The sequence below is a fragment of the Brachycentrus maculatus genome, unplaced genomic scaffold (assembly GCF_059751285.1).
Source record: "Brachycentrus maculatus isolate JH-2025_06_01 unplaced genomic scaffold, ASM5975128v1 h1tg000033l, whole genome shotgun sequence".
NCBI lineage: Eukaryota > Metazoa > Arthropoda > Insecta > Trichoptera > Brachycentridae > Brachycentrus > Brachycentrus maculatus.
The window spans coordinates 1,292,501-1,312,500 of record NW_028280787.1 but is presented as its reverse complement, the minus strand read 5'-3'; the positions used below and the strand labels follow the sequence as shown (position 1 = coordinate 1,312,500).

The 20,000-nt window shown below is 34.4% G+C and overlaps 2 protein-coding genes across 5 annotated transcripts in view; both read right to left on the bottom strand.

Moving 5' to 3' along the window:
• LOC148312752 (uncharacterized) overlaps positions 1-20,000 on the bottom strand; it is a 518,102-nt gene that overhangs the window by 108,231 nt on the left and 389,871 nt on the right. The window lies entirely within an intron of this gene.
• The window catches only part of LOC148312755 (zinc finger protein castor homolog 1-like), a 195,965-nt gene that overhangs the window by 116,490 nt on the left and 59,475 nt on the right, over positions 1-20,000 (bottom strand). For all 4 annotated transcript variants that reach the window (XM_088273839.1, XM_088273832.1, XM_088273852.1 and 1 more), the window contains exon 3: positions 12,262-12,303. The gene's annotated coding sequence lies outside the window, so the exon portion shown is untranslated. The remainder of the gene's footprint in view (positions 1-12,261; positions 12,304-20,000) is intronic.

The window sequence follows — 20,000 nt, the reverse complement described above, 5'->3', positions numbered from 1 at the left end:
CACCCCTGTAAATTGCTTTCCGTTTTTACAGCATCGCGCCATGTGTGTAGTTTTTTAAGCACTTTTAGAGTTTAAATTGGAAATTTGAAAGGGTTACTTTATACGCGCGTATGTGTGCTCGTATCCGTGTGCATGTGTGCTTGTGTGCGTGTGCAAAGGGAATGGCGGGGGTTTGTAGCCATAGCAAGTAAATATAGTGAAGCGCAGTTAGGTCGCTGGATATATTTTGATACTTGATAAAACATATATGTAATATGAATTAACAATCGGCGGGTATGTATGAGGAGATGCATGAACGTGGAAGAGGCGAAGAATGTTTGCAAAGACAGAGTGGTGTGGCATTCTATTCTTTCTGCCTACCCCTGCGGGGAAGCGGCGTGATGGTTAGTTAGTTAGTTAGTTTTTTTCTTCAGCCGATGGTGCATAGGGCACTGCATCAAATTAACGCAATGCTAAGTTGAGCATTTATAGCATAGAAGGATAGGTGATCAGCCTTACGCTTCAGGTATCATACCATGGTCATTAAAAATATACACAAGAGTGAAAAATTAATGAATTAAATGGAAATAATAAAATTATATTATTAAAGTTCATTTCACATTTTGAATCCAGAATAACATGTTCATTTCAGATTTCGAATTAAGAATAAAATAAAAGTTTATTTCACATTTCGAATTTAGAACAAAATAAAAGTTCATTTCACATTTCGAATTTAGAACAAAATAAAGGTTCATTTCACATTTCGAATTGAGAATAAAATAAAGTGTTCATTTCACATTTGGAATAACGATTTAAAACTTGATATTTGAAATGTGAAATCGCGGTCCAACCGCCTCTCTTTTATCTTGCATCGGACCGGCTCTTTGTGACAAACATTTCACATGCACAAAACTAAATTACAATTCCTCCTCCCCTATGATATTTAATGAGCGCGGCTTGTCATCGGAATAAATCACCGAAATATTCAAATTAGACGACGCTGAAAAGTGGTGTGGTGCTTACGAGGTTTTTCAAAAAGGACCAATTTATATTTTTGTGTTTATTCCCAGGGTTGACACTACTAAAACGCATTACTTTAACTTTCATTAAAATTTTAATAAGGAAAAAAGGATACGATTTAAACTGGCAGTATACAACGGAGTTATCCTATAAGTATTGTTTATACAGTCAAACTCGGTTATTACGAGCACGGTTATAGCGAGATCTCGGATATAACGAGGAAACATTCGTTGACATTTTGGTTTCTGGTTTTCTTCATACATTTATTCACGGTTATAACGAGCAACTTCTCGGCTATAGCGAGCAAATTAGATCGCCTTTTTTTAAATTTTGTAAATACATATAAAAATTGTATAATTAACAATAAATATAGTATATACCATAATTATTGTTCATTTTATTCATTTTATTTATTTTTTTGTTAAAAACAAATAAGTGGATTTATTATTTTATTTATTTATTTCAAAACACATTACTAACATATCATCATCAAACCGTTATCTGCGCCCCAATGGTGCATGGGGCACTGTATTGCATAAACGTAGTGTTATTTTAATCGTTTGCAATGAAAGGTGATCAGCCCTCTGCTTCAGGTATCAGTCCAGGGTAGTATTGAATAAATATTAGAGTGAAAAATCACTGGTATTTATGTTGTCCCTTCCCACTGCAATTTGAACCCGGGACCTCCAGTGCGGTAGCCGACGTGCTGACAATTACACCACCATAGAGACAGAGAAATAAATAGACAGGGACTATTGTAAGGTAGAGAAAAGACAATTGAGATGGTATGGGCACATAGGATGTAGAGAACCTGAACATATTGTGAACCAGGCGATCTCCGTGGATCTTCCTCGAAAGACATCTAGAGGAAGATCAAAAAAATCATGGATGCTGCAGAAAGATAACATGATTTGAAGGCATGGCCTAGGTGACGTTGTCCATGATAGAGGGACCTACAGCCTGAGGACGAGGAGAGCTGATCTCAACACCCTACAAAGACGGTAAGTTGGGATGGACCAAGGAAGAAGATAATATAGGATTTTAGTATAAATCAGTCTAAATAAAGAAGAGGTTAGCTTCGAAACCGAAAGACATTATAATTAAGTTATAATTAAATATTTATAGTGATTTAAAAAAATGTAACGTTTTAATTATAAAATGGAAAATCATAAAGTTAGTGCTTCAAATATTAACTAACTAACTAACTAACCATCACGCCGCTTCCCCGCAGGGGTAGGCAGAGAGAATCGAACGCCACACCACTCTGTCTTTGCAAACATTCTTTGCCTCTTCTACATTCATGCATCTCCTCATACATACCGACGATTATTACGACTCCTGACCCGGCCGCTTTCAAGTATTTGACATGCTTCAAATATAAATTATATAATATAGGATTGTAAATTTTTACAATTTTTTTTTCTTCTGCCTACCTCTTACATGAAACACTTTTTTTTCAAAATCTCAAAATTACAATATTTTAGGGATTTCGTAATAAATACATAATAATAAATATATTTTCTCATCCCTGGATTCAAACGAGTATATGCAAAGAAGCAATTCATATTTTTGTATTAATACGCACGCTTTATATAGATTTTAACCATTTTAAAAGGGATGCACTTTTATCATTGTAACTATCCACCCTTAGCGAAGGGTAGCGGCTTCAAAGCGATATGTTCTCAGTAGATAAATAAATTAATTATAAAAGTTTATACTGCTTGCTTGTGTTGAAAATACCTAAATAGCTTTTTGTTTTCTATGGATGGAAAGATATGATAAAAGATAAAGATATAGATAGAAGAGTGAATGCTGTGGAAATAGTGAATGCTGCATTGAAATCAGTTGTAGAAAATAATAGCCTAACAGCGAAAGCTAAACTGGCATTACACTCTTAGTACCAATCCTAATGTATGGAAGTGAAGTATGGAAATGTTGGCAAAACGAGGACGAAAGTAGGCTGAATGCAGTCGAAGTGCGATCTCTCAGACGAATGTGTGAATGATAGATGTTCGAATGGCGAAATAAGAAATGAATGCAAGGCTGGTGTTGGTATGTTTTGGACATGTGGAACGAATGAGTGAGGAATGAACGGTAAAGGAAATTTATGATGTGTATGTAGAATATGGTTATTCAATACCAATCGCTTTATTCACCGTTATTCGAATTTCAAATTGATTAATTTAACCGATATTCCATTCCGTTTGCTCTATTCATCGACATTCGAATTTCAAATTCATTAATTTAGCAGATGTTCTATTTCGTTTATTTCACAGATATTCGAATTTCAAAATAATTAATTTAGCCAATTTTCTATTCCGTTTGCTATATTCACCGATATTCGAATTTCAAATAGATTAATTCAGCCGATATTCGAATCCGCTCGCTCTATTCACCGATATTCGAATTTCAAAATGGTTAATTTAACCGATATTCGAATCCACTCGCTCTATTCACCGATATTCGAATTTCAAAATGGTTAATTTAACCGATATTCGAATTCCGGTGTCCTATTCACCGATATTTGAATGCCGTATCGGCCGATCCATCCGATATTCCACACGGGCTGGAACCGAAGACGGCGTACGTACGCTCACGCACTTCTCCGCTTATTATTGGGGACATGCGACGCGTTTTGAACGCAAAATTGATTACAAATAAGTGTTGGAGAAGAAAAAATAACAATGAAATTGTTCCGTAAGCTTTGCGCTGTTTGCGTGATGGAATTTCATAGTCTTCTAGGATGAGCTTCCAAAACTGTGGAACCCGACCGTTTTTTTTTTAAATTGTTGTTTGTCAGTCACCCAGTGAAAGGATGTTTCTGCCAGTGTCAAGTATTATTTTTATTTACAAACAAAACATTAATAGAAAATAATAATAACAATTCATACAAAAGTTCATAGTTTAAATGCGTTTAGCTTTATCATTTTAGAAATTATGCCCGCAAATCTAGAATTAGGTTAAAAAAGAAGGGTGGATACTTGGGTGGGGAGTTGGATTCCTGCCCGTGTTGCCGTATTATTACTATGGTAAAATAATTTATAAAAAAAATCTGTAAAAATATATTAGCCGAGTTCAATTCCCAAGAGGGTCAAAATATAAATTAGTGATTTTCAAGTCTAATATTTATTTAATATGACCCTTAATGGTACCTGAATCAGAAGGCTGATCACCTTTCCTTCGCGTATTTAACGATCAAGATAACACTGTTTCTATTCGTTGCAGTGCCCTATGCACCATTAGGTGCGTATAAGGGCTAGAAGAAGAAATACGCAAATAGTAATTTTGAAATTATTATATGATGTTATTACATTGTCCGTCTAAGTAGTGTAATGGTCAGCACGCTCGACTACCGTTCTGGAGGTCCCGGGTTAGATTCCCAGGGCGAGGATAAAAAATATTAGTAAATTTTCACTTTAATATTTATTCAATATTACCCTGGATTGGTGCCTGAAGCGGAGGGCTGATCACCTTTCCTTCATGTGTTGACGATCAAGATAACACTGTGTTTATATGATGCACCATTGGGGTGCGGGTGAGGGTTTGAAGATTAACAGTCTAAATCATGATTTTTGGAACTCAATATTATGATTTTTTTAAATAAATAGAAATATTTTAAAAAAATACATATAACCTTATTATTTGAAAAGTTTGAGAGCCGTTGGAATAGGCGTAGCTATCGTATGTGGGGGGAGGCGGTATTGTTTAGTGTGAGTACGAATTATTATATTATTATTACTGTGGTATAGTCATGTACTGCTTAGCGACGCTGTTTCACACATTTACACAGAATGATGAACAATCAATTGTATATATTTATATTTATATACACATATAATATAATGTCATTTTATATTATACCATATTACCTTTAATAACACGTACATAGACAGATAAAAAATACACACGCATACAAGCTCAGTATTACATTGGGGACAGACAATACGTAGGTTTGACAAAATGGAAAAAAATTTGAGTAATTGGTGTGGAATTCCGCTATTCGTTGCCCGAATATCAAATCGAACGAATATAGAAAATTTCACCTTGAGAAATTATTAATCTTGAATTATTTTTCTTTCTAGACGCATGGATCATTATTTTTTAGGAGACTTATCGTCTCGTCGCTACCCCGTTTGGATAGGCTGAGAGAATAGAACGCCACACCAATATGTGATTCGCTACATCTACATCCATGCATCTCTTCATACATATCCGCCGATTATTGCGACTCCTGATATGACCACACCTAAATATTTGAAGTACTTGGTAATGTCAAGATTTATTCGGTTTTCCTCTGCTTCCTTTTCCAACTAAACATACATTCGCCTCATAAATTTGTTTAACCGTTCTTTCCTCACTCATACGTTCCACATGTCCAAACCACCTGAACACACCTTTCTTAATTAACTCACTAACTAACTAACCATCACGCCGCTTCCCCGCAGATGTAGGCAGAGAGAATCGAACGCCACACCCCTCTGTCTTTGCAAACATTCCTCGCCTCTTCTACATTTATGCATCTCCTCATACATACCCGACGATTATTAACCCGGCCGCTTTCAAGTATTTGACATACCTGATAGTGCCAAGTTTTCCTCGCTCGTCCTCTGCTTCTTTTTCCAACTACGTTCGCCTCATAATTTTTTTTTCGTCTCATAATATCATAATATGTATATATATGTATATTTATGTATATATAGGTATATATGTATATATATATATATATATATATATATATATATATATATATATATATATGTATACATATATATATATATATATATATATATATATATATATATATATATATATATATATATATATATATATATATATATATATATATATATATATATATATATAGTCCGCCTCCGTAGTGTAATGGTCAGCACGCTCGGCTACCGTTCTGGAGGTCCCGGGTTCGATTCCCAAGGGGGGTAAAATAAATATAAGTGATTTTTTCACTGTCATATTTATTCAATATTACCCTGGACTGGTACCTGAAGCGGAGGGCTGATCACCTTTCCTTCATGTGTAAACGATCAAGATAACACTGCGTTTATATAATGCAGTGCCCTATGCACCATTGGGGTGCAGATAAGGGTTTTATTATATATATATATATATATATATATATATATATATATATATATATATATATATATATATATATATATATATATATATATATATATATATATATATATATATATATATATATATATATATATATATATATATATATATATATATATATATATATATATATATATATATATATATATATATATATATATATATATATATATATATATATATATATATATATATATATATATATATATATATATATATATATATATATATATATATATAAATATTCAATATTACAATGAATTCATTAAAAAAATTATTGTCATTAACCATAGCGGTCCCATGACCGTATATGACCGGGAATAATGTAAACATTTATGGCTTATACAGCAAGGTGCGGTATGTACCATTTTTTCCATATTTACGCGCACATTTAAGGCGTGCGTTTCCTGCCTGAATCCTTTGTTTAACGACACTTATATGTAAGTTACCCGGGTTTGATTCAGAGCTATACTTGATTTTTTACAATTTTGCCACAATACCAATTTCGATGTTTATCTTGTGTTTTAAAGAAGATGCAGTGCATAATGTAGTCCTGGTAGCAATGTATGGAATTGTAGCATGGAGTTGGCAAAAGTAGACTGAATGCAGTCGAAATGCAATTTTCAGAGCGGAAAAATCATGTATGCTAGATAGACAACATTTTGAGTGTGTCCAAATACTTGTTCACAAATCTGGATTATCTCCAATTATAGGAGTTAATTTTCATATTATTTTTTGACATCGCATCAAAGATGAAGAAGAATATCAAAGTCTGCTCAAAAAAAAGCTTCTTTTCATCTCACCAATAGATGTCTCTAGTGAAGTTCTAATGATTCAAGAATAATGTTTTAAAGTTGGTTCATATATATATATATAAAACATCCACGAATTTGAGTAGTGTGGTTGTAAATAATGGGTAGAATTGGTGAATGTTACACGTGCGTAAAGTGATCACTTAAAGCAGCCTATGACGGTCGTCAGCCTCGTCAATGCCCAGACCTCCATATCGTTCTACATCTTTGATGCGAAGTCAGAAAATAATATATAAATAATATGAAATTTATTTACTTAAAAATATTCGAGTCAATAAATACGGGACTCGAGTCTAATAATAAAAGAGTCAATTTACAATTTGAACCGAACAAATGAGTCGATGAAATTATGACTGTTGGAGATATATGAAAACAGAGAGGTCCTACGTGATTGGACTCTCAAATCGAACGTTTTTTGAAATTTCGAATTACGAACGATCGCCGCTTCCAGGTTTAAATAATTTAACGGCGTGTCCTGAATACGGAATCGCGCCTTCCTGGCGTTTTGGCGCCAAGCGGCGGCCATCTTTTCCTGCCAACTGACGTTTGCGATCATCGTTATGAAACAAAATGTCATAGGTATATCGTTTGATGAAAAAAAACGGTTTTGATCGTTTGTTTATTAAGCATTTGGGCGCCGAAGAGCGCGACAGCGCTTTTAATCGAAAATTTACATTATTCTTCTTCCTCCTTAAGTCCTTCCTCACTTATCGTCTTTGTAGACTGTTGAAATCAGCTCTCTTCGCCCTCAGGTTGTAGGTCCTTCTGTTATGGACAACGTCATCTAGGCCATACCTTCAAATCATGTTATCTTTCTGCAGCATCCGTGTAATTTTTTATCTTCAAAAAACACAAAATAAAGAGTTCACGCATTCGTGGAAGCCTGGCTGTAACTGGTATCAATAGTAAGGTATACAAAGGCAATTGAGATGGTATGGGCAAATAGGATGTAGAGAACCTGATCATATTGTGAACCAGGCGATCGCCATGCATCTTAAAGAAAGACCTTCGTCGTAAATGGATCTTTGTCAGATGGAAGGAATATCTAATTTAATATACTCAACCTATAAAGGATTGTGTAAGACTCGTTTTGTGTTTATAACAGCCGATATAATCAATATTTTCATCATCATTTTCTTGGGCAATATTCGCTTTCGAAAAAACGTTATTCTCGTAAGTTGGCAATTGGAGTTTCTTGAAAGACATCTAGAGGAAGACTGAAGAATTCATGGATGCTGCAGAAAGATAACATGATCCGAAGGCATGGCCTAGGTGACGTTGTCCATGACAGAAGGACCTACAGCCTGAGGACGAGGAGAGCTGACCCCAGCAGTCTACAAAGACGATAAGTTGGGATGGAGCCAGGTAGAAGAAGATAGTAATCGATCAATCCTTAACAAAACTGATGTGTTGGGATGGTTTGGGCATGTGGAACGAATGAGTAAGGAAAGAATAGCAAATCAATTTATGAGGCGAATGTAGGTGGAAATAGGAGCAGAGGAAAATGGAGGAAACCGTGCATGATCAAGTATTTCAAATACTTGAGCGTGGTCAAGCGAAGAAAATTTGATAAGGCATTCTTTTCTCTCTGACTAAAAACAAAATGGTAAAAACACCATCTTAATACTATATTTTGTGTGGCAGTTTTTTTTGTGTGATCGATAATCCTGAAATTATCCGGAGCATCGGTCTGTATGTTCCCGATAGTTACCTAAGACAGCGTCGGCATAGATTGTTTCACATTCCTATACACAGGACCAACCTGCCGATGGTTATGATTGGTTATTTTATCGCTACAAAATGAACGACCAAAATCTGATGCGAGCATCGAATGTTAGGGATCTGGGCGTTAGATTTGTGAGCACCCTGACATTTCACGATCATATAGAGGCAGTCAGTAGTAATGCATTGAAAATGCTAGGATTTGTTTTGCGTACTGCCAGGGTTTTCGAAAATACCCGCGCGCTGAGAACTCTTTATAACTCCTTGGTGCGAAGTAGACTCGAGAGTGGCTCGATGATCTGGGGGCCACACGAGCTTAAGTACTCTCTTATGGTAGAGAAAGTCCAAAAGAAGTTTTTGAGGTATCTCTACATGAGAGAGTGCGGCTATTATCCTTGGCTCTACCCGACCCAGTTTCTCCAGGGTATGCTTGGCTACAATAGTTTAGAGACTAGAAGGAATGCGTATTTGATTACGCATTTTTATCGATTGTTGGGCGGTATGATCGATAATCCTGAAATTATCCAGAGCATTGGTCTGTATGTTCCCGATAGTTACCTAAGACAGCGTCGGCATAGATTGTTTCAGATTCCTATACACAGGACCAACCTGCCGATGGTTATGCCTGTAGGAAGAGCTACCGCTATGTTGAACAATATCACATTGGATATTGATCTGTTCCATGTGTCCGAAGGAGTTTTCCGAAGCGAGATTCTTCTACACATTTAACAAGAGTCTTCTTGTGTAATTTTTAATTTGTTTTTTTAATGTATACGCCTTAAATATTTGTTTGTAATGTATATATTAATTATTGAATAAATTGAATTGAATTGAATTGAATTGAATTGAATGCCTGTAGGAAGAGCTACCGCTATGTTGAACAATATCTCATTGGATACTGATCTGTTCCATGTGTCTGAAGGAGTTTTCCGAAGCGGGATTCTTCTACATCTTTAGCAGTAATTCTTGCATATTTTCGATTTTTTAGGTATGTATTTTAATGTATACGCTTTAATTTTTTTAAGTTTGTAAAGTATATGTTAATTTAAAATAAATAATTGAAATTGAAATTTACTTGAATATAATTTGCGGAGTTATTTCTCATCCTACGAACTTATTGAGTGACGGTATGTTGCCTCGAGTTACGCAATGCGCGTGTGGAACAATTATTCTCCCGTTTGGCATTTTGCTTTCACCAGATATTCCTAATCACAGCCAAGGAAAGTCGCTTCTCTTCGTGTATTTATAGTGTATATTAGATGTGACAGCCCCCGCCTTCCCCTCACCCGTTCGAGTCGCTTTTATTGTGTCTTCTTCAGGGGTGTCGTAAATGTTTTTTTTTAATTTTACTTGGTAAATACCGCTGTCATTTTTGTTTTTTTTAGATGGTAATTGCATTTATTATTTACCTTATAATGTACAAGGTTTATACATCATTAAGTGGATTTTTGTTTCTTCTAGCTAATTAAATATGTTTTTATTTGCATCTGTGTTGGGAACAGGAGGGATAATCTAGTGAAATACCGCTATCTATTAAGGCTAATCTATACTCGCTAATCTAAATGTCTGTTAAGCCCGATTTTAAAAAAAATAATATATTGTAGTAATACATGATCATTGACTATTTGATATCTTACTAGCTTAATATTGCCCTGAAAAAATCCCAAAGGATTTAAAAATTGGAATTATAATATTTTGAAGTGTATATATATATATATATATATATATATATATATATATATATATATATATATATATATATATATATATATATATATATATATATATATATATATATATATATATATATATATATATATATATATATATATATATAGGGTCCGCCATCTAAAGTTTTTTTTTTCAACTAGTGCTTATTTCGTGAATGGTAACACTTAGCTCATGTCTGATTTGACAGATAATTAGTTTTATCCTTCCGCTGAGCGAATATGGTTGTGTATACGCTTGAACAACGCTGGGAAATATTGCGACATTACTTTGAAAATCATGGTAATGTTGCAGAATGTGTGCGAAAATTGCGTACGGTTTTTGGAAAAAGAGAAGCACCGTCAGCTCCGTATGTTCGTTATCTTGTGAAAAAAGTGAAAGAAACTGGCATCCTCATCGATAAACCAAAGCGTGAAAAGCCAAAAACAGTGCGTACACCCGAGAATATCGATGTTGTGGCAGAAAGTGTGCGTGAAGCGCCATCAACATCAATTCACCGTCGTTCTCAACAATTGAACATTTCGGAGACATCATTGAGACGAATTTTGCATAAAGACCTTGGTATGACGCCATACAAAGTCCAATTGGTTCAGGAGTTGAAGCCAACTGACCATCCAATGCGTTTTCGCTTCGCTGAGTGGGCCTGCGATCGACTTACAGAAGATGCCGATTTTGCCAAAAAAATCATCTTTTCGGATGAAGCTCATTTTGATCTTGGCGGGTATGTAAACAAGCAAAATTGTCGTATTTGGGGCACAGAAAACCCGCACGCATACATTGAAAAGCCGGTACACCCAAAACGAGTCACTGTTTGGTGCGGATTTTGGTCCAGAGGCATAATTGGGCCATTTTTCTTTGAAAATGAGCAAGGAGTGGCCGTTACAGTCAATGGCGATCGTTATCGGGCCATGTTGAACATATTTTTGTTCACAAAAATTGAAGAGGAGGATATTGGCAACATTTGGTTTCAACAGGACGGCGCTACGTGCCACACAGCCGAAGCTACACTCGATAGCACTTATAGCATTTTCAAAAAAAAAAAGTTATTTGGCGGACCCTTTATATATATATATATATATATATATATTTATATATATATATATATATATATATATATATATATATATATATATATATATATATATATATATATATATATATATATATATATATATATATATATAAATATATATATATATATATATATATATATATATATATATATATATATATATATATATTTCAAAAAAAAAAAGTTATTTTTTGGCGGACCCTTTATATATATATATATATATATATATATATATATATTTATATATATATATATATATATTATATATATATATATAATATATATATATATATATATATATATATAATATATAATATATATATATATATATATATATATATATATATATATATATATATATATATATATATAATATATATATATATATATATATATATATATATATATATATATATATATATATATATATATATATATATATATATATATATATATATATATATATATATATATATATATATATATATATATATATATATATATATATATATATATATATATATATATATATATATATATATATATATATATATACATATCTACACTTATGTACAATCGTTAGTGAAGAGTTTGTGTTAAAAATATGTAAAATAAATACAAGGTACGCTATCGAAATCCCTTAACGATTGTGACAACCCTGTTCACAATGCGTTCGCGATATAAATACAAGAAAATGCTGATAATTATTGCACTTAGCATGAGCCAACTAACCCACACTTACGAAGATGCGTGTGGGTTAGTCACATTAATTTAAAAAAATATTAAACTCACCCAAATTATGATTTTCTGGATTCTTGCGGGGTCAGTCTGTTTCTGAAAAATAATAAATAAATTAATTAATATAATTACATATTATTGTTTTTTTTTTTAATTATTGATCTTCTTCTTCTTTTTCTTTTAGGACCAGGTCCTGTCATTCTCCGGTCCCCTCCTGGGAGGTGGAAGACCAGCTATCCCTCCATCGTTTAGGTGGTCTTCCTGGGGGTCTGATCCCGTTTATGATGCTGTCCGCTTTTATTGATAAGTTTTTTAAAACCTATCTGCAACCAATGGTGCATAGGGCACTGCATGGTAGCGACGCAGTGTTATAAATCAAAATACTTGATTTTTCGGGAGAAAGTTTTTAAAGTTTGAAAATATAACACAATGTATTTCCTGAAGGTTTTTTCTCCATTTGAAAAATATTTTGTAAATTTAAAAAAATAATTAAACAATACCTTTTCTTCAAAATGCAAAAACAACACTTTCCGCCCTGTAGCGGGTAAATATTAAGTTAAAAATATGCCTCTTTTGCTGGGATATAGAACATTTTCTGGGCATTCCGAAAACATGCACAACTGAAAATTGTCGATTTTTTATTTATGACGTTCTTGAAAGGAGTGAGCGATATATCAGAAATATTGTCGACAAGTGGCATTAATAAAACTGTCGCCACAGAATTAACCACAAGCCTAATTAGAAAATTGTCACAAGTCGATGTAAAATATGTAAGTTACACCTGTTTGCCGATAGACCATCGCGCGGTTACAAGAAACCAAAATAATACACAGGTGCAACGCTTTGCAGATTCTATCTAACTGCACTTTCATCTGTGGGGAAGAGGAGTTTCGCAGAATGCAACGCATCTTCAGATCTTGGGGTGTTTGAATCTGAATCGGCGATATTAGGCTGAGAAATTATCGCGTTAAATTTTCAAAGGTACAGACAGAATCAATGGTACAGTAAAACCTCGATATAACAGACCTGTATTAAACGAACTTCGGATGTAATATAGCTCACTCCTTTCAAGAACGTCATAAATCAAAAAACATGATTTTTCAGGAGAACGTTTTTAAAGTTTAATAATATAATAAAATGTATTAAAAATAAATTACTAGCCACTTATTGAACTTTTTACTGTGCAACAGATCTTTTTAGGTATAACCTGAAGGTTTTTTCTCCATTTGAAAAATATTAAGTATATTTAAAAAAATAATTGAACAATACCATTTCTTCAAAATGCAAAAACAACACATTCTGCCCTGTAGCGGGTAAATATTAAGTTAAAAATATGCCTCTTTTGCTGGGATATTGTATTTTTGGGTATTCCAAAAACATCCACAACTGAAAATTGACGATTTTTGATTTATGACGTTCTTGAAAGGAATATGGAATGCGTAGCACTCTACGATGTAGCCACATTTCGAATGCCTCTATTTCCTATCCAGTTTCTATACCGGACCTGGAAATGTAGCAAGGCCCTTTGGGCCTTCTAGTTAGTTCCGGTGTGGAATCTCTGGTCGTTCCCTCGTACAATGTCTCTGATAAATTGAATAAAACGCAGCGAGGTGCGAGTCGCACAGTGCATCGTATGCAGTGTAAATATAGCCGTTGCATTTTACCTCCGATGCATTCCGTCGATAGACAAATTCGTCACACGCCGCGGAGATCACACATTTAAGTAATAGCCATCCGCATTATGGCCTCTAAATATAAACCCCGCAAGCGCGACCAGTAATGCCAAAAGACGAGCGTTCGCGATTTGGACTTAGCCGGTCTTGATTCGACCCGCCGATTTACCGAAATCCAATCTAGCTTTTATCACCTCAAAAAAAGATATTATTTTTTAACATCTCATCGTAGATGAAGAAGAATATGGAAGTCTGGGCATTTACGGGGCTGGCGATTTAAGTGATCACTTTACACACGTGTAACATTCACCAATTCTACCCATTATTAACAACCACGCTACTCAAATTCTTGGAAGTTCAATTCAAACCCTTAACCGCACCCCAATGGTGCATAGGGCACTGCAGCATACAAACACAGTGTTATCTTGATCGTTAACACATGAAGGAAAGGCGATCAGCCCTCCGCTTCAGGTAACAGTCAAGGGTAATAGTAAATAAATATTATTGTAAAAAAATCACTTATATTTGTTTGACCCACCCTGGGAATCAAACCCGGGACCTCCAGAAAGTAGTCGACCGTGCTGACCATTACACTACGGAGGTGGAAGTTCTATATATATGAACCAATTTCTTGAATCACTAGAACTTCACTAGAGACATCTATTTGTGAGATGAAAATAAGCTTTTTTATAGAGCAGAAACTCTTTTATTAGTATGTGATGTCCGAATCCTGGATTGTAATCACATACATGAGAAACGCCAGAAAATATTCTTCTTCATCTTTGATGAGATGTCAAAAAATAATATGAAAAATAACAAGTATTTGGACACACTCAAAATGTTGTAAATATATTTTATTGTTAAATGCAATAAAAATATATAAATTTTAAAAAAATACGCCAGATACAAGTGAATTAATTTGATTACCGAATTACTTCACACACTGGGAGACGTCTGGAAACATGATTTCTCTGATTTATTGAATCGTCGCGTATGTGTTGCTGATATATCGCTCACTCCTTTCAAGAACGTCATGAATCGAAAATCGTCAATTTTCAGTTGTGCATGTTTTCGAAATGTCCAGAAAATTTACTATATCCCAGCAAAAGTGGCATATTTTTAACTTAATATTTACCCGCTCCAGGGCGGAAAGTGTTGTTTTTGCATTTTGAAGAAAAGGTATTGTTTAGTTATTTTTTGAAATGTACTAAATATTTTTCTAATGGAGAAAAAACCTTCAGCTTTTACCTAAAAAGATCTGTTGCACAGTAAAAAGTTCAATAAGTGGCTTGATATTTATTTTTAATACATTGTGTTATATTTTTAAACTTAAAAACGTTCTCCTGAAAAATCAAGTTTTTTGATAAATGACGTTCTTGAAAGGAGTGAGCGATATGTCGCCAAAAATCGGTCGTATCCTTTGATACGACCAAGAATGTTTATATGATGGACGCAATCTCGTAAAATAATCGCAAAGTGCTAAAAGTCTAATGAATTTCGCCTTGAAAATAATTACATATATTTGAGAAAGAAATGACTCAGGCGAGACGGATTAAATTGTCGAAATCCACACTTGGCTAGTATAAACATTGATAACAAATATCGTGTTTCCAAACGCCATTTTTTCGCACTCACACGGTGACCAGAAACTAATTTCTTATATCGCTCACTCCTTTCAACAACGTCACATATCAAAAAAACTTGTCAGGAAATCGTTTTAAAGTTTAAAAATATAATAAAATGTACAATATTTTGAGTGTGTCCAAATACTTGCTCGCAAAATCTCGATTATCTCCAATTACAGGAGTTATTTTCAAATTATTTTTTGACATCTCATCAAAGATGAAGAAGAATATGGAAGTCTGGGTCAGCCCCGTAAATGCCCAGACTTCCATATTCCTCTTCATCTTTGATGAGATGTCCAAAAATAATATAATAAAATGTATTAAAAATAAATATCAAGCCACTTATGTCATTACTTTGGAAATGCCACAACAAGGCGAAATAATTGTCACAATTTGTATATTTATGTGTTTTATTTTACAATAAAATACGATTCAGTAGACTCAAAAAATCAGTGTTTGATTTTAACATCTAATATATAGTAAAAATGTTGTTTTTTCATATTATTTTTTGATATCTCATCAAAGATGAAGAAGAATATGGAAGTCTGGGCATTTACGGGGCTAACGACCGTCATAGGCTGGTTTAAATGATCACTTTACACACGTGTAACATTCACCAATTTTACCCATTATTGACAACCATATTACTTTAATTCTTGGAAGTTCTATATATATGAACCGATTTAAAAACCTTGTTCTTGAATCACTAGAACTTCACTAGAGACATCTTTAGGTGAGATAAAAAGAAGCTTTTTACTAAGCAGAAACTCTTACATTAGTATGTGATGTCCGAATCCTGGATTATAATCACATGCATGAAAAACGGCAGAAAAATTATTTTCATTTTCTTATTTTAGCTTATAATTTGACTAGCTAATTTATTTACAACATTTTGAATGTGTTTGGACACTCGTTCACAAATCTGGATTATCTCCAATTATATGAGTTATTTTTCATATTATTTTTTGACATCTCATCAAAGATGAAGAAGAATATGGAGTTGAATATTTAAGTTTTTTTTTTAATTAAATTATATGTTAAGGTAGTTCCGTGTCTCCCTGTAGGTACTTGTCGGTCCGACGTTGGTAAGATATGGACCAAAGAATGCCAAATAATTTATTTTGTAAGAATAATAAGAAACCAATGTGCCATTGTTATATTTTGCAAACTTCTCCCGTGTGGTCGGAGTAACTTGACCGAATCATATCTGCAAGTGGAGATAGCGGACTCTTTTGCAGACAATGAGGTAATCTGAAGATGCATGGACTCCCAGAAGTGCATATTATATAATACGTCATCATATGCAGTGATAATGCATACCATATGTATGTTATGTCATGGAATTGGCAAAATAAGGATGAAATACTGCACGCAGTCGAAATGCCATCTATCAGTGCGGCAAAACCATGTATAATGGATGTTTTAATGGTGATACATATCGCTCACTCCTTTTAACAACGTCTTATCAAAAATCGTCAATTTTGAATTGTGCGTGTTTTCGGAATGCCCAAAAAATGTACCATATCCCAGCAAAAGCGGCATATTTTAAACTAAATATTTACCCGCTACAGGGCAGAATGTGTTGTTTTTGCAATTTGAAGAAAATGGATTGTTTAATTATTTTTTTAAATATACTTAATATTTTTCAAATGGAAAAAAAATTCAAGTTTAACCTTAAAATATCTGTTGCACAGTAAAGAAGATATTTATTTTTAATACATTTTATTTTATTCTTAAACTTTAAAAACGATCTCCTGAAAAATCAAGTTTTTTGATATTTGACGTTGTTGAGTGAGCGATGTGTGTTATGTCATAGAATTGGCAAAAGAAGGATGAAAGTAGACTGCATGCAGTCGAAATGAGATCTCTCAGTGCGGAAAAACCATGTATGATAGATGTTCCAATGGTGATATAAGGAAATAATGCAAGGCTGAGATAAGCATCATAGATACAATTAAGAAAGGTGTGTTGAGAACGAATGAGTGTGGAAAAAACAGTAAAATGAATTTATGAAATGAATGTAGTTGGAAGTAGGAGCATAGGAAAACGTGACAGGATCAAGTATTTCTAATACTTGGGCGTGGACAAGTCAGATGTCAATAAAAGGTAGACTGAATGCATTCGAAATGCAATCTCTCGGTGCGGCAATACCATGTATTTTAGATGTTCCAATGGTGATGATATAAGGAAAGAATGCAAGGCTGAGATAAGCATTATCGATGCAATTAAGAAGCATGTGTTGAGATGGTTTAGACATGTGGAACGAATGAATGATGAAATAATGGCAAAACAAGTTTATGAGGCAAATAAAATCAGAGGAAAACATTACATTTCTAATGATCTTATTGATAACACGATTACATGATCGAGAGTTAATTATATGAAAATTGTTAAAAGTTATATGCATAATTTTTCTCTCTTTTTTGTGTGTATATTAGGTTAAAATGGTTAAAAACAATATAAAATATATTCAAAGAGAACTCCACTGACAAAACACATAAGGTGGCTTGGTGGGTCTCTGCAAAAAAAAATATGTACAAATTGCTATATAACAAAAATAATAATAATTCATGACAAACGATTCATTTACCAAATGATTCGGAATGGACCGACTCCTTATTAACCTATTCTAGGCAACTAGGAACTGCTGAAATGCGAATGCTTAGATGGTCTGCTAAAGTGTCCCTTAGAGACAAAATAAAGAGTTCACGCATTCGTGGAAACAGGCATCAATAGCTAGGAACAGCAAAGGCAATTGAGATGGTATGGGCACATAGGACGCAGAGAACCTGATCGTATTGTAAACCCGGCAATCGCCATGGATCTTCCTCGAAAGACATCTAGAGAAAGACCAAAGAATTCACGGATGCTGCAGAAAGAAAGCATGATGACGTAGATGACGTTGGATATGATATTAGGACCTACAACCTGAAGACGAGGAGAGCTGATCCCAAACTACAGGGCACATAGGACGTAGAGAACATGCACATATTGTCTACTAGGGAATCGCCATAGATCTTCCTCGAAAGACAGACAAAGAAACTCTAGAGAAAGACCAAAAAAATCATAAATGCTGCAAAAAGAACGCATGATGGCTTAGGCGATTAGAATGACCTACAACCTTAGGGCGAGAAGAGCTGATCCAAACAGTCAACAGGGCACTTGGATGTAGAGAACCTGATCATATTATCATATAACCAGGAGATCGCTATGGATCTTCCTCGAAAGACATCTAGAAGAAGACCAAAGAATTAATAGATGCTGCAGAAAGAAATCATGGTGGCCTAGGTGACGTTGTCCATGACAGAATGACCTACAGCCTGAAGACGAAGAGAGCTGATCCCAACAGTCTGCAGGACCCATAAGACGTAGAGAACCTGATTATATTGTAAACAGACAAAGAAAGTCTAGAGAAAGACCAAAAAAATCATGGATGCTGCAGAAAGCAGACCAGACCAGAAAGAAGACCAAAGAATTAATAGATGCTGCAGAAAGAAAGCACGATGGCCCAGGTAACGTTGTCCATGATAGAAGGACCTACAGCCTGAGGACGAGGAGAGCTGACCAGCAGTCTACAAAGACGATAAATTGGGATGAAGCCAGGGAGACGAAGACGACCGATTTTCGCCACAAAGCGTGTGCGCCGGTACTTTCCCTCGCATTCTAATTCCGATGCATTCCGTTTATCAAGTCTCTGTAACATCTAGCGCGTAATAAATTGGGTCTTCACTCGCGATGTATAATCGGTATTCCTGAGAATGCATTATCTGCGTCTGGATGTGGACAGAACGGAGGGACAGTCTAGGGTGGGTCTATTTTAGATAAACTACTGACAGTACAAATCGCACTAATCCACTCAAAGTCCCGACGGTACCGAACTATGCGCTCTGGACCCGGATTCGCGAGGATGCACATCCAATTTAGTCTTAGACATGTAAGACAACCTAGTGAAATAACGACTCCTGTATAGGAACATGGTTAATTTCATTACAACATTTTGAGTGTGTCCAAATACTTGTTCACAAAATCTAATCTAATCTTTACATCTCACCGATAGATGTCTCTAGTGAAGTTCTAGTGATTCAAGAACAAGGTTTCTAAATAGGTTCATATATATAGAACTTCCAAGAATTTGAGTAGTGTGATTGTCAATAATGGGTAGAATTGGTGAATGTTACACGTGTGTAAAGTGATCACTTAAACCAGCCTATGACGGTCGTCAGCCCCGTAAATGCCCAGACATCCATATTCTTCTTCATCTTTGATGAGATGTCAAAAAATAATATGTTAATTTGATTGTTCGTTATATAAAGCAATGCTACTCCTTATTATTATTGACATTTCATCAAAGATGAAGAAGAATATGGAAGTCTGGGCATTTACGGGGCCGACGACCGTCATAGGCTGGTTTAAGTGATCACTTTACACACGTGTAACATTCATCAATTCTACCCATTATTGACAACCGCACTACTCAAATTCTTGGAAGTTCTAT